Source organism: Bos javanicus, chromosome 7 (genome assembly GCF_032452875.1).
Source record: "Bos javanicus breed banteng chromosome 7, ARS-OSU_banteng_1.0, whole genome shotgun sequence".
NCBI classification, from domain to species: domain Eukaryota; kingdom Metazoa; phylum Chordata; class Mammalia; order Artiodactyla; family Bovidae; genus Bos; species Bos javanicus.
Genome location: NC_083874.1, coordinates 49,014,258 through 49,030,006, shown reverse-complemented (window position 1 = coordinate 49,030,006; position 15,749 = coordinate 49,014,258). Strand labels below are relative to the sequence as shown.

General features: G+C 40.9%; 1 protein-coding gene across 6 annotated transcripts in view; it reads left to right on the top strand.

Annotated features, from left to right (window-relative positions):
* The first annotated feature begins 435 nt into the window (after positions 1-435).
* FAM13B (family with sequence similarity 13 member B) overlaps positions 436-15,749 on the top strand; it is a 98,218-nt gene continuing 82,904 nt past the window's right edge. For 2 of the 6 annotated variants that reach the window (XM_061423596.1, XM_061423582.1), the window contains exon 1: positions 458-596. The gene's annotated coding sequence lies outside the window, so the exon portion shown is untranslated. Of the gene's footprint in view, positions 597-15,749 lie in introns of all 6 variants that reach the window. The other 4 variants (XM_061423591.1, XM_061423586.1, XM_061423593.1 and 1 more) reach the window with 4 other exon arrangements.

Here is a 15,749-nt window from a genome sequence, read left to right as displayed (position 1 = left end):
TCTTAGATTTAATTTACCCCATCCTTTTCTTTAGAAGATTATGGTCAGTTTCAGAATGAACAGTAATATCAGAAAATCATATTTCCTATAGTAGTTCTCATTATGTTAATCACATCTAAGAAAAAAAAGGGCAAAAGTCTTAGGGATACTTTTCCTTCTAGGTTATTTGATTAAGGAATTAAAAAATAAACATCTTGATTTTATAAAGCACAGAGCCTCAAGCTACCTGCTACTCATGCTTATTATTAATAGTTCATCCAGCTTCAGAGTTTTAAAAATGTTTTGGCATGGGAGGTGACTGAAAATTAAACCAGGGCTGACTTGTAGGGCGATCAGCTCTCTGCTTTGACTGTGATATGGATGGAATGGGGCCAAGGTCTCCACGTTTCTTAGTGTTTCTATTTTATTTATCTTCAACCCTTGTCCTGTGGGTTCTTTATCCTTAAGGACACAGATAACAAGCTGCTGAGTCTAACATGTTTGCTTGAACAGTCTTTTGGCAGTCTTCAACTTAATTTTCCAGGAAGACCAGTAAAAAGCCCACCAGTGATCTGAATTGAGGTGATCATCCAAGATACAAGACTGTGAGTGTTTGGGTAAGTTGCTTCCCTTAGGGGTTTCTATGTTTCAGTAAAATGAGGCTTTTTGGTATAGTGATACAGCGCAGAAGGTGCAGCCTTTAGAGTAAAAGAGACCAGTGTTTGAATTTCCTCTTCATGTTTTTCATACTCTTCATCTGTAAAATGGATTATTTCAAGAAAAAAATTTATTTGAAAGCACCTACTACAGTGGCTGGTACATAGCCAAGTACTCAATGTATATACTCTTATGATCAAAATGAAGAAGTTGCAAGCAGAAAAATAGGAAATGGAAATGGATAGGTAATTCACTCAATAAGAAATACAACTGGGCAGGAAGCATATAGTACTTCAACCTCACTAGTACTGTTTTTGCTCATCAAATTGAACAGAATAAGAATATATACAATGTCCATTGTTGGTGAAATTTTAAGCAAATAAGCATTTTCCTATATGTTCATAAAACCTCTTCTGAGGTACTTTTGGTAATACCTATCAAAATCTAAATGCATTACTCTTCATCTCAGCAAGTTTGTTTCTTGGTATCTGTTATATACAAATACACATGTGAGTATACAAATCTTTATTGCACTATTGTTTTTAATAGAGAAAACTGGAACAGCTTAAATTTACTAATATGGACAGATTTCTATGGAATATTATGTGCAAATATTTATATATAAAATGTATTATAGAACATTATAGTATGATCTTATTTATGTAAAGAAAAGAATGTGTGTATTTAATAAATGTGTAAAAAGAGGTCTGGGAGGATATACTTCATAAGGTTTACCTTCAGGGAAGGAAGTAAGATTAGGGAACAAAGAAAAAATTTTACTTTCTATTCTTCTAAATGTTTTGAATTTTCCCAATGACTATATATTATTTTTTATTTGAAAAAATAATCTGAAAAAAGGGCAATGGTGTAAATTAGACCGTTCCTCAGCCCCATGGTGAGTACTTGTTTGGATCCAACTTTAGAGATGGGTAGAGTCAAGCACTTCTTTTTTTTTTTTTCAAGCACTTCTTAGATCTGGAAGGGTGGGCAGAACTTGTATTTAAGAAGCAAAACTTTCTCTTTATGGTTTGGGGTTTGGATTGTTGAACCACTGAACCCAAGTGACCCTTTCTGAAGACAGTAGGACTGCATGGGAGTGAGGAGACATGTTTCAGGAAACTTGTATCCTACTCAAGGTGTTCTATTAAAAAAAAAAAAAAAGATAAAAAGAAACAAAGAAAGATCTTGGGCTTCTTTGGAAGAGCTCAGCCCCTCAGAGTCCAAGACTCCTGGGCTGGCACAGAACCTTCCAAGTTCATCTGTCTTTCTGCTTCTTCACAGGTCAGCATTTCAGGCATGCCAGTTCCCTAATGATGAAATTTCTCTTCAGGTCTTAGGGAGCTTTCTGGGATTACTGGAGCCCACCAATGTCACTGTGGTTGCATGTTTAGTTCCTACCACTGTGTACAATACCTGGGTGAGAAAACGGATAGGGATAGGAGGGGTTTCCCTGGTGGCTCAATGGTAAAGAATCCACCTGACAATGTAGGAGACATGGGTTAGATCCCCGATCCAGGAAGAACCCACGTGGAGTAACTAAGTCCATGCACCACAACCACTGAGCCAACTCACTAGAGCAGACCCTGATGCTGGGAAAGATTGAGGGCAGGAGGAGAAGGGGGCAACGGAGGATGAGGTGGTTGGATGGCACCACCGACTCAATGGACATGAGTTTGAGCCAATTTCAGGAGACAATGAAGGACAGGGAAGCCTGGTGTGCTGCAGTTCATGGGGTTGCAAAGAGTTGGACACGACTGAGTGAACAACAACAAACCTTCACCCCGCTTAAGAAGTAGAATATTATAAAAGTTGGGAAGGTCCATGGTGGGGCTGCCAGCACTGTGGTACTAACTGAGCACTGCACAAAGGTCTTTGCCAAGGTGGGGTAGATTCCTCCTGGAGGATGGGACCTTTGCCTTGGGTGTAAAGGCTCTGCTGCTGCTAGGCTGTGGGCCCACAGAGAATGATCCTTTTTCTAGTTCCCAAAGAGACCACTTGCAGGCTTCTGCAGCCCTGTTCTGGGGAATGTTCTGCCTGTGTGCTCCATATCCTCTACTAGAAGCAACAGTTATACTGAATTTTGGAGTAGTTATTCTCTTATTTTTATTTAGCATTTTATCATATGTGTATGTGGGAGTTCCCAGGTGGTGCTAGTGGTAAAGAACCCGCTTGCCAATGGAGCAGACATAAGAGACGAGGGTTCGATCCCTGGGTTGGGAAGATCCCCTGGAGGAGGGCATGGCAACCCACTCTAGGATTCTTGCCTGGAGAATTCCATGGACAGAGGAGCCTGGTGGTCTATGGTCAATAGGGTCTCAAAGAGTGGGACATGACTGAAGTGGAAGCGTGCAGTCTTACCCACTGGACAGCCAGGGAAGTCCAAAAGTATATGTATTTTTAAAAAGGCATTAACTAGTAGCATAAGGGGAGCTGAGAACCCTCTGTTCAGTCTTTGTAATTTTTTGTGTAAATCTAAAATTAAAAATACTATCTTATAGTTCTGTGGCAACCAGTATCTTACAGTTCTGTGGCTCCTGGTGGCTCAGAGGTTAAAGCGTCTGCCTGCAATGCGGGAGACCTGGGTTTGATCCCTGGGTTGGGAAGATCCCCTGGAGAAGGAAATGGCAACCCACTCCAGTATTTTTGCCTGGAGAATCCCATGGATGGAGGAGCCTGGTCGGCTACAGTCCACGGGGTTGCAAAGAGTCAGACACAACTGAACGACTTCGCACACACACATCTTACAGTTCTTTGGGTCCAAAAGTGTAACTTGGGTCATGCTGGGCTAAAATCATGACTCTAGGGGAAAATCTAGGAGTCTCTAGAGGAGAGTTAGACTTTGGTGGCTCAGTGGTATAGAATCTGCCTACTAAGCAGGAGATGCAGTTTCGATCCCTGGGTTGGGAAGATCCCCCTAAGGAGGGCATGGCAACCCAATCCAATATTCTTGCCTGGAGAATCCCAAGGACAGAGGAACCTGGTGGACTACAGTCCATGGGGTCACAAAAAGTTGAATGCAACTGAACAACTAAACAAGCAGAAGCAGAGGAGAATTATTTTCCTTGCCTTGCTTTGCTCCTAGAAGCTGCCCAAATTCCTTGGCTCAAGGTCCCCTTCTTCCTCAAAGCCAGCTGCTAATGTTGAGTTGAGTCAGTCCCACATCTAATCACTCCAACCTCTCTCTTCTGCCTTCCTCTTCCATTTAAATGTAAAGACCCAGATAATCCAGGATAATCTCCACATTTCTGAGTCTGTTGATTAGATACCTTTTCTCTCCTTTGCCATGTAACCTAATATATAGGTTCCAGGGAGTAAACTGTGAATACCTTTGAGGCATTGTTATTCTGCCTCCTACAACCATCTTTGTGTGCTCCTTTGTCACATGCTTGTTCTGCCCACCATCTAAAAGACTATTATTCTTTTGTTTCTTTTTTACAAATAGCTCGTTCCATCTTTGTCTGAGTTGTTTTCTGAACAAGCGAAGAGAATAAATACTCTTATTGTGATATATTGACAGTGTTTGGACACAAAATGTCATTAAATATACTCTCTGGATGTTAAACTCTGGGCATTTATCAATACCTTCAAGTCTGAACTTGAAAAGCAAGTAAGGTAATTCAGATACTACCAGTTAAGCCCCCTGTTGTTTCCAACTTTTTAAGTTGCAAAATGAATACATGTAAATAAATTTTAAAAAGAGTGGAAACCATAAATGTACAGTGTGAAAAGAATTCTAAAGCAAACACATGTAGCCAGCACCCAGTTTAAGAAATAAGACATAGACAACACCTCTTCCCCAAAGTTGCCCTTGTGATTCTTGTTTATCCCTTACCACCTCCTCTCTTCTTAGAGATAAACCACTACCCACTTTTATGGTAATAAATTGCTTGCCTTTTTTTTTGTAGTTTTACCACCAAAGTATGTACCTCCAAACAATATATAGTAGTTGAGTTTTGTCTCATTTTAAACTGTATAAAAGAGTCATACTCTGTTTCTTTTGTGGTTTATTTACCTTATATATTATAAAATTCAGCCATGTTGTTATCTGTAGGTTTAAGTCTGATTCATTCATTTTTCATTGCTGTATGTATTTCATTGCATGGTCCATTCTTCTGTGGCTGATATTTTGTGTTGTTTCTATTGGGGCTATCACAATCACTATAGCTGTGAATATTTTTTGCATATATATTCTGATACCTATATGCACATAGTTATCCAGGGTGTGCATTCAGGAGTAGAAATGCTGAGTCAGAGTTTTTTGGTCTTCAACTTTAGTGGATAATGTTAAATTTTTTTCCTGCTATCAGTGAATGACAGATTCTGTTGCTCTACGTCCTTGCCAACACTTGGTATTATCAAACTTACTAATTTTAGCCATTCTGGTGGCTGTATTGTTGTGGCTGTATAGTTGTATTTCATTTCAATTTGCTTTCCCCTCATTATTAATATCATTAACTATTACTCATATTTATTGGCCATTTAGATTTTCTTATATGTGCAGAACCTATAAAAATATTTCTTCTGGTATAATTTTATATTGGATTGTCTGTATTTAAAATTTATTTGATTTCTAGTTCTTTATATAACATGGATAATACTCCTTTTTGGGTTGAATGCTTTGTAATTAACTTTTCCAGTTCTTTGGCTTGTGTTTTCACTCTTTTTATGGGGTCAAATATAATGCAGTTGAATTTATTATGCCTTTCTCTATGGTGAGAGAATTTGTCTTTAAACAATTGTGAAGACATTCTTGTATAATTATCTTTTTTGAATATTGTTTTAAAATGTTTTTATTGTGAAATATTCATATAAAAAATGCCCCAAAGATATATACAGCTTAATAATAATTTATTACAAACACCCATGTAACTACCACTCAAATCAAGAAATAAAACATTGTTTACAACCCAGACAACTCATTCTTGCTCCTCCCTTCCGAAGGAGCCATTATCATGACTTCTATGTTAGTCACTTTTTGGCCTTTTTTTTTGCTGTGCTGGGTCTTTGGTGCTGTGCGTTTGTGGCGAGTGGGGGATGTTCTCTAGCTGTGTTATGTGGGCTTCGCATTGTGGTGGTTTCCTCTGTAGTGGAGCCTGGGCACTAGGGTGCTTGGGCATCATTGTCTGCGCTCTTGGGCTCAGTAGTTGTGGCACATGGGCTTAGTTGCCCTGCAGCATGTGGAATCTTCATGGACCAGGGATTGAACCGTGTCCCCTGCATTGGCAGGCAGGTTCTTAACTAGTGGACTACCAGGGAAGTCCTAGTCTTCTTTTTTAAAAAACCTTTTTCTATCTTAGTATGTACCCTTAAAAATGATGATCCTCTAGCTTTAATTTTAAAAAATGTAGGGAGCTAATTTTTATTTAAAAAATCTTTGAAGTATAAAATACATACAGAAAAGCATTAAAATCATGACAGCTGAATAAACTGTCTCTAAGCAAATATACTTGTATGATCGCCTCTTAATTAAGACATAGAGTATTTCCTTATGACTCCTCTCCCAATCATTGACTCTCATCCTTGAAATGTTGTTTCACTGAATTTGAAGTTGATGGCAGTTTTCTCTTAATATCTTGAAGATACATTCCAATGTCTTCTGACTTCTGCTGTTACTATTGAAAAATCAGCTGTTGGCCAAAATGTCATTTCTCTGAATATTAATTTATCTTTTCATCTGCTTAATTTTAATATCTCCTCTTTCTCTGATATCAGGAATTTTCACTATAAGATGACTTAGTATGGATTTCATTTAAATTTTTTGGCATTGAAGTTTTTCATCTTTCAGAATTTAGAATATTTATCATCAATTCTGGAGAAGGCAATGGCAACCCACTCCAGTACTCTTGCCTGGAAAATCCAACAGATGGAGGAGCCTGGTAGGCTACAGTCCATGGGGTTGCAAAGAGTCAGACATGACTGAGCAACTTCACTTTCACTTTTCACTTTCATGCACTGGAGAAGGAAATGGCAACCCACTCCAGTATTCTTGCCTGGAGAATCCCAGGGATGGGAGCCTGGTGGGCTGCTGTCTATGGGGGTCGCACAGAGTCAGACATGACTAATGTGACTTAGCAGCAGCAGCAGAATCATCAATTCTGGAAAATGTTCAGCCATTTATTTCTTTGAATACTGCCTTCCTCCATTCTATTATCTCCTTCTTGAATTATAATTAGACATTTGTTGAATCTTACCCTATAGGGCCTAGATCTGATAGACAGAATGCCTGATAAACTATGGAATGAGGTTCGTGACATTGTACAGGAGACAGGGATCAAGACCTTCCCCATGGAAAAGAAATGCAAAAAAAGAAAATGGCTGTCTGGGGAGGTCTTACAAATAGCTGTGAAAAGAAGAGAAGCGAAAAGCAAAGAGATAAGGAAAGATATAAGCATCTGAATGCAGAGTTCCAAAGAATAGCAAGAAGAGATAAGAAAGCCTTCCTCAGCGATTAATGCAAAGAAATAGAGGAAAACAACAGAATGGGAAAGACTAGAGATCTCTTCAAGAAAATCAGAGATACCAAGGGAACATTTCATGCAAAGATGGGCTCGATAAAGGACAGAAATGGTATGGATCTAACAGAAGCAGAAGATATTAAGAAGAGGTGGCAAGAATACACAGAAGAACTGTACAAAAAAGATCTTCATGACCCAGATAATCACAATGGTGTGATCACTCACCTAGAGCCAGACATGCTGGAATGTGAAGTCAAATGGGCCTTAGAAAGCATCACTATGAACAAAGCTAGTGGCGGTGATGGAATTCCAGTTGAGCTATTTCAAATCCTGAAAGATGATGCTGTGAAAGTGCTGCTCTCAATATGCCAGCAAATTTGGAAAACTCAGCAGTGGCCACAGGACTGGAAAAGGTCAGTTTTCATTCCAATCCCAAAGAAAGGCAATGCCAAAGAATGCTCAAACTACCGCACAATTGCACTCATCTCACATGCTAGTAAAGTAATGCTCAAAATTCTCCAAGCCAGGCTTCAGCTATACGTGAACCATGAACTTCCTGATGTTCAAGCTGGTTTTAGAAAAGGCAGAAGAACCAGAGATCAAATTTCCAACATCTGCTGGATCATGGAAAAAGCAAGAGAGTTCCAGAAAAACATCTATTTCTGCTTTATTGACTATGCCAAAGCCTTTGACTGTGTGGATCACCACAAACTGTGGAAAATTCTTCAAGAGATGGGAATACCAGACCACCTGACCTGCCTCTTGAGAAATCTGTATGCAGGTCAGGAAGCAACAGTTAGAACTGGACATGGAACAACAGACTGGTTCCAAATAGGAAAAGGAATACGTCAAGGCTGTATATTGTCACCCTGCTTATTTAACTTATATGCAGAGTACATCATGAGAAACCCTGGACTGGAAGAAACACAAGCTGGAATCAAGATTGCCGGGAGAAATATCAATAACCTCAGGTATGCAGATGACACCACCCTTATGACAGAAAGTGAAGAGGAACTCAAAAGCCTCTTGATGAAAGTGAAAGTGGAGAGTGAAAAAGTTGGCTTAAAGCTCAACATTCAGAAAACAAAGATCATGGCATCCGGTCCCATCACTTCATGGGAAATAGATGGGGAAACAGTGGAAACAGTGTCAGACTTTATTTTTGGGGCTCCAAAATCACTGCACATGGTGACTGCAGCCATGAAGTTAAAAGACGCTTACTCCTTGGAAGGAAAGTTATGTCCAACCTAGATAGCATATTAAAAAGCAGAGACATTACTTTGCCAACAAAGGTCTGTCTAGACAAGGCTATGGTTTTTCCTGTGGTCATGTATGGATGTGAGAGTTGGACTGTGAAGAAGGCTGAGCGCTGAAGAATTGATGCTTTTGAACTGTGGTGTGGCGAAGACTCTTGAGAGTCCCTTGGACTGCAAGGAGATCCAACCAGTCCATTCTGAAGGAGATCAGCCCTGGGATTTCTTTGGAAGGAATGATGCTAAAGCTGAAACTCCAGTACTTTGGCCACCTCATGCGAAGAGTTGACTCATTGGAAAAGACTCTGATGCTGGGAGGGATTGGGGGCAGGAGAAGGGGACAACAGAGGATGAGATGGCTGGATGGCATCACTGACTCGATGGAGGTGAGTCTGAGTGAACTCCAGGTGATGGAGTTGGTGATGGAAGGGAAGGCCTGGTGTGCTGTGATTCATGGGGTTGCAAAGAGTCAGACACAACTAACCAACTGAACTGAACTGAACCCTATCCTTCACGCATCTTAACTTCTTATATTTTCCATTTCTTTGCTTCTCTGTGTTATATTTTGAAATTCTTCAGACGTATTCTTTGGATCCCGTGATCTTCCAGAAAACAAATTCTTCCTTCAGCTGTCAAATCTGATAGTCAAGTTGTCCTTTGAGTTTCTGCTTCAATTGCCATTTTAAAAAAATGTCTGTAGGTTCATTTGGCTCTTTTCAAATCTGCCTGATCAAGTTTGATAGCTTCTTATTGCCTCATTATCTTTATTTCATTTAATTCCTTTAACAATATTAATAAAGGAAAAATTTTCTCTACTCTTAACACTTTTGACACTAAACATATGGGTTTTCTGCACAAAATAATTCTTCAGTTCTCAGCAGACATCAACTGGGTATCCTATTAACACTACCTGGAGTTAACACAAACTTCATAGGTTAAAGGCTCAGTCCCACAAGATTGCTTACCTCCCTTCAGATACCAGTCACAAGTAGTGGCTCCTCAAGTTACCCACACTTTTGTCTGAATTGGCTACAAATGAGCGGTTCCCATGACCCGCTTCTCAAGTTTAATAATTTTCTGCAATGGCTCATGTAAACCAGGGAAACACTTTATTTTCTATTACTGGTTTCTTATCAGGGATATTTTAAAGGATGCACATGAACAGCCAAATGAGGTACATAGGGTGAGATCCAGAAAGCTCTTGAACTTAAGAGATTTTGTTCCTGGGGAGTTGGCAGTATACCATTATCCCAGCTCATTAATGCATCCACCAACCCAGAACTTCACCAAATCTTGTTCAAGAGTTTTTATAGAGCTTAATTTCTAGCTCCCCTCCCTCACAGGAGGTCAGCTGTAGGGTTGAAAGTTCCAACACTCTAATCATTTGGTCTTTCTGGCATCAGCCCCATCCTGAGGCTATAGGGGCCCCACCATAAGTCATGTAATTAGCATAAACTCAGAGATGATGAAAAAGGAGTTGTTACAAATAACACGGAGGCTTCCCTGGTGGCTTAGACAGTAAAGAATCTGCCTACAATGCAGGAGACCCAGGTTCGATCTCTGGGTCGAGAAGACCCCTTGGAGAAGAGAACGGTTACCCACTCCAGTATTCTGGCCTGGAGAATTTCATGGATTTCACAGCCTCTTTGACCTCGTCTAGGCTGAGTAACACATCCCCATTCTCCTTAAGGGGGGATACCCCATCGTCTTGCCCTTATATCACATTGGAAACCTCCCCTAAACTAACACCTCCACAAAACTGAAAAGCTATGTCCTCAATGGGAGGTGATTTTCTGGGTCACACAGGTAGTTTGAAATTCTCACCCCCACCTCCCAAACAGTATGCTTGCAAACTTGTTCAGGAATATCCAGAGGAGAGTTCTTTTTTCCTATTCCATGCACAGTTAAAGTGGAGACAGTCAGGTATCCTTTCCCTTTCCCTCTGTGAAAGTGAAAGTCGCTCAGTTGTGTCCGATTCTTTGCGACCCCACAGACTATACAGTATGGAATTCTCCAGGCCAGAATACTGAAGTGGGTAGCCTTTCCCTTCTCCAGGAGATCTTTCCAACCCAGGGATCAAACCCAGGTCTCCCACATTAGGTCAGGTTTTCTCCCTCAATCTCCCATCGAGGACATAGTTCTTCAATTTTGTGGAGGTGTTAGTTTAGGGGAGGTTGCACTCCAGTACCCTTGCCTGAAAAATCCCATGGATGGAGGAGCCTGGTAGGCTGCAGTCCATGGGGTCGCTAAGAGTCAGACACGACTGAGCGACTTCACTTTCACTTTTCACTTTCATGCATTGGAGAAGGAAATGGCAACCCACTCCAGTGTTCTTGCCTGGAGAATCCCAGGGACGGGGGTGCCTCGTGGGCTGCCGTCAATGGGGTCGCACAGAGTCGGACACGACTGAAGCGACTTAGCAGCAGCAGCAGCACTATAACACTTCTCCCCTGCTTACACAATTTAGTTTCTCTCTCACTAGGAAAGGCTAAAATAAGGGTATAAGGCAAATCGTTATTCCCTTGTCTTTAATGGAAAAGACCAGTCAGGTGTAAACTATAAAAATGTGGTTGCAGTTTGATTGCAATGTGCAAATATTTGGGCTATCAGTTTGCCACAGAAGGTGTGGTCCTCATGAAAGGAGTTTGAGGAGCCAGGCTGGTCAGATGGTATGAAGGCTCAAAAATGTAAGGCCTCTAAGGAAGAGGTAGGGTATGCAGTATGGGAAGACCTTCCTACTTGAGTTTCTGGCTAAAGGGGCAACAGAAGGCCCCCGGTATTGTAAAGGCCCCAGTCTTTTTTCTTTCCTTTATGTGGATGTAGGGAGAGGGAAGAGGAGAAAGGAATATTCTTTATTTTTTCCTTTTTAAACAATGAAAGTTCCAATTGTGGAAAGAAAATCTAGTTGACTATAGGAATTTAATCAAGAAACCAAAACAATGTAGTCTTATAGATGATGATCTCAGTGACTTATACAACTGTCATATACTGAACTCTGAGATATCAGGCCAAAAATGTGGACTTGGCAAAGATGAGAGTTACTGTCAATTGTTCCAGCTCCCCAAACTGGATGGCATCAGTGGCTGTGTGAGTGATACAGAAGTTCAAATCAACATCATGCTAACTTCGGTTCTATTCTGAAAACATTCTATTTCAGATATATGTAAAAGGAAGCTTTTTCAGGGCAGAGATCATGGTTATATCCCACAACACAGTGCCTGGTCTTTAACAGTTGCTCAGGAAATATGTGGTGAATAAATAAATGCACAAAGGTTACTCTGGGTTGCTAAGATCAGAACAGTATTTGCCATTATTTTGGATTTGGCGTGGGATTCGTACACCCTGGAACAGTTTCTTCTTTTTTCAGCTAGTAACATTTTTTTTTGTTTATGAAGAACAAGCATACTTGCACACTGGCACAGTGGTCCTGGGGAAAGGGGCACAGACAGACTTCCACTGCATTCTTTAGACGACCCAGCAATACCACTCTCTAATGGTGAGTGCTTCTTTATCAGAAGATTTAAATTTTCTTGGGGGAGAGGGGAGAGGTTTAGCCTTTTCTTTTTTTCCCAGCAGAGATGAATACTTCAAGAACAAAAGAATGAATTGGCCAAGTTTGATTGAATTTGATGGCATTTTACTGCTCTGGGGGAGTCAGGGTAGTTACAACCTCATCTCCCTGTGCAGTAGCTGTTCCCACACACAAAACTGCAAGTATCTTCTCATTCTTATCTACATGTATGTCTAATTCTCTTAGTGGGCACTGTAAATATGCTTTTAATTAGAGAGGAGGTGTGCTTGTATTTATTGTAATTCTCAAGGTACAAAAGATGTAAAAACAGTATCAAGAGTTTGGGAGTTTTGGGTGATGCTTGGTTTTCATTTAAAAATAAACAGACAAGTATTTAGCGACTTCTGCTAAGGAAAATTTCCACAGAGGGCCTCATCCCTGACAATAAAAACCCAGATATGGTGGCAAAACATTTCCAGACACTTCTTTAGGTCTCTGAAAACAGTATAGGAGAGAGGAGTCAAAAACCTGTAGTATACACTTTTATGTATGCCAATTTATTTCAGTATTCTTCTTCCTGTTCTACCAATGGGGCTCTAAGGTACGTTTAGGTTAAGCACCTTGACCAGAGTCACATGACTAGTAAGGACAGGGCTAGAACTCAAATGTAGGTTTTCTTATTACAAGGTCAATGGTGTTATTCCAAGGCCAACATTCGTAAGTATTCAATGTTTGTTGTGTCCATTTATAAATAATATCACTGGTAGGGGAGAAGATGATTGGACATGTCTCCCTGGGTCTTGCTGGCTAGTGTGGCTGTTTCTTAAGACCATTGTACTAAAAAAGATGATAGCAGCCTTGACTGAACAAATGTTAATTGATATGATAGTACTCAAATAGCCTTGGTCAAAGATGAGATCAGTAAGGGTGAGGAGGGCACCTGAATAATGAACGTTTCCTTATTGATAGCACAAGAGATGGACTCAACATCTTGCTACATCTAAAAGAGCCAAATTTAATCAAACTAATCCAGGTAGGGTTGGAACGGTAGGCAGGAAAGAAGACCATTTGCATTCGCTTTGAGTAATAAGGGTATCTGTTGTAAAGTGACTACAGAGAGCTACTCCCTGACTTCAAGTCTCATCTCAGTGACACTGGTGACATGGGGGAGGCACACATGCTGAAGTCTTCCTGCGTATCTAGGACATGGTCTGGGGTTGCAGGAAATATATTTCTTTTATAGGGATGTGACCCATGACTTGACTTCTGAGAAGCATAAAGCCTCTGATCAGACCAGCTGGGTAAAATGTTTGTTTCCTTGGGCTATAAAAGTCATCTGCAAAGAAATAACTAAAAAAACAAAAAAACCCCCCAAAACTCAACTCAAGTAATAATTTTCCTGGCAGGCCTAACCTTCAGGAGAAATCTTGGAAATATACCAGTCACTTCTTATCTTGGCCAAACAGCTATCTGAAATGCTGTTTCTAACACTAGTTATATATTAAATTGTGACCTCTACCCCTACCAGTAAAGCATTTGTAGGAGAAATGAAGAAAAAGTGATATAATCTTAAAGTAGTCTCTTAGTGACTGCCAAATGTAGACATTCTATTTGTTATAAGATATTAAATCTGAAGTTATGTTATCAGTCAGATGATTCTTTGTTGTGGAGAAGGCTGTCCTGTGTGTGGTTAGGATGTTCAGCAGCATCCTTGACCCCCATCCACTGGATGCCAAAAGTACTTCCCAGGTTTTTTTCCCCCCAATAATTTATTTATTTATTTTATTTATTTTTTCCCCCAATAATTTATTTATTTATTTATTTTGTGCTGGGTCTTCGTTGCTACTCCCACGCTTTCTCTGGCTGCAGTGAGCGGGGCTACTCTTTATTGGGGTGCATGGGCTTCTCTCTCTGGTGGTTTTTCTTGTTGGGGAGCATGAGCTCTAGAGCATGGGCTCAGTAGTTGTGGTGCGAGGACTTAGTTGCTTCACAACATGTGGAATCTTCCCAGGCTACGGACTGAATCTGTGTCCCCTACATTGGCAGGATTCTTATCCACTCTACCACCAAGTAAGTCTGAGTACCTCCTGAGTTTTGACAACCAAAAACATCTTCAGACATGGCCATAAAAATTATCCCCAGTTGAGAACTACTGCTTTAACCAAAGCACTGGAGCTTGTGGTAAAGAATCTGCCTGCCATTGCAGGAGACTCAGGAGACATGGGTTTGATCCCTGAGTTGGGATCCTTTGGGAGTAGGAAGTGGCAACCCATTCCAGTATTCTTGCCAGGAAAATCCCATGGACAGAGGAGCCTGGTGGGTTACAGTCCATGGGGTTGCAAGGAGTCAGGCATGACTGAGCATGCTTGCACCAAGGTATTGCAGAGAAAAAAAACCTCTTTCCTCCCCTCCAAAAAAACTCTAAAGTGAATTCTGAAATGGACTATCCCTAGAAATGAGAGGATTCAGACAAAATTACGAGATGAATCTAAAAACTCACAAGTTGTGAAAGGTCAGGTGAGACTTACTGAGTGTTGTTTTGGAGACTGTTGCTGGTATGCTATGACTCTTAGCATAGATGCCTGCCTGCCTCTTACCTCAAGCTAAGTGAGAGGGATCTTCAGTGGAACTACTCAAAGTACTTGAGCTGTGTCTCTAGCGGTTAAAGGAAGCATGGTAGACTTGTGGTTGTCTCCTGCCTGAAAAATAGAGGACAAGAGACAGGCTGGGCTGACAGCTGGGCTGGTAGCTGTTCTGGCAGCAAAGAGGAACGCTGAAACTGCACTGGAATTAGCCTATTTTTCCAAGTTTGTTTGGGCAAGAAGTACGTGAGAGCTTCATGTGGACCAGGTGTGTGGACCTTACAAAGTTGGACTAGCCTAAACAGTGCCATCAGAAAAAAGCTCCCCCTCCTCCAGACACCTTACTTCTATTTGAATGGAAAATACTCCCTCTAATTTGGTTTGGACCAAACACTTTACTGCCACCTACTGGAAAATTGTCAAAATAAATATACAAATCCACAAGGATGATGTGAATGGCATTCCCTCCGGTAAGAAGTGTATAACCTTGCACAATGTGGGGTGGTCCCAGAGCCACTTACAAATGGGCCAGTGTAAGAGCTACCTTAGATCCTACCTGACAGGGTCCTAACTGAGAAAAACAGTTTCAAGAGACAAGAAGTTGGAGGTGGGCTTCCATGGTGGCTTAGATGGTAAAGAATCTGCCTGCAATGTGGAGACCCAGGTTCGCTTCCTGGGTCAGGAAGATCCCTTGGAGAAGAGAATGGCTACCCACTCCAGTATTCTTGCCTGGAGAATTCCATGGACAGAGGAGTCTGGCAGACTACAGTGCATGGGGTCCAAAGAGTGGGACACGACTGAGTGACTAACATTCACTTTTACCAGATTCTTAGGGATGGAAAGAGAGAGTAAAGAACTGCCAGAATAAAACGCTTTTGTTCAGATCAAGGTTACTGTGATAACCACCAAAGAATGGAGATGGTAGTGGTTTCTGAAAACCATCAAGCATCCATTAGAAAAAAAGGCAGCTTTAATCACCTGCCAGGCCCAGAGTGTGAAACCACCACATGGAAGTAAAAGTTACAGATTTTCCTGCTACCCAATCTTTCCTCTCTCTTCTTCCCTTTCTTGGTTTGTAAGCTGGGAGAGAACAAGAAAGACCAGGCATAATGCCTCTGCAGGGCAAGCAGTGAGCCAGCTATCCTAAGACCGAAAAGATTCACTCTTTTGTGACTCAATGACCACAAGACTTTCTATTCCTAATAGGAACCAGAGAACTCATGGAACCTGAGTCAGGTATATGACAGATCGACTCCACTGCACAGGTTTAAAGGGATGATGAAATTTAAAAAGAAAGCTCTTTTGTTCTGTT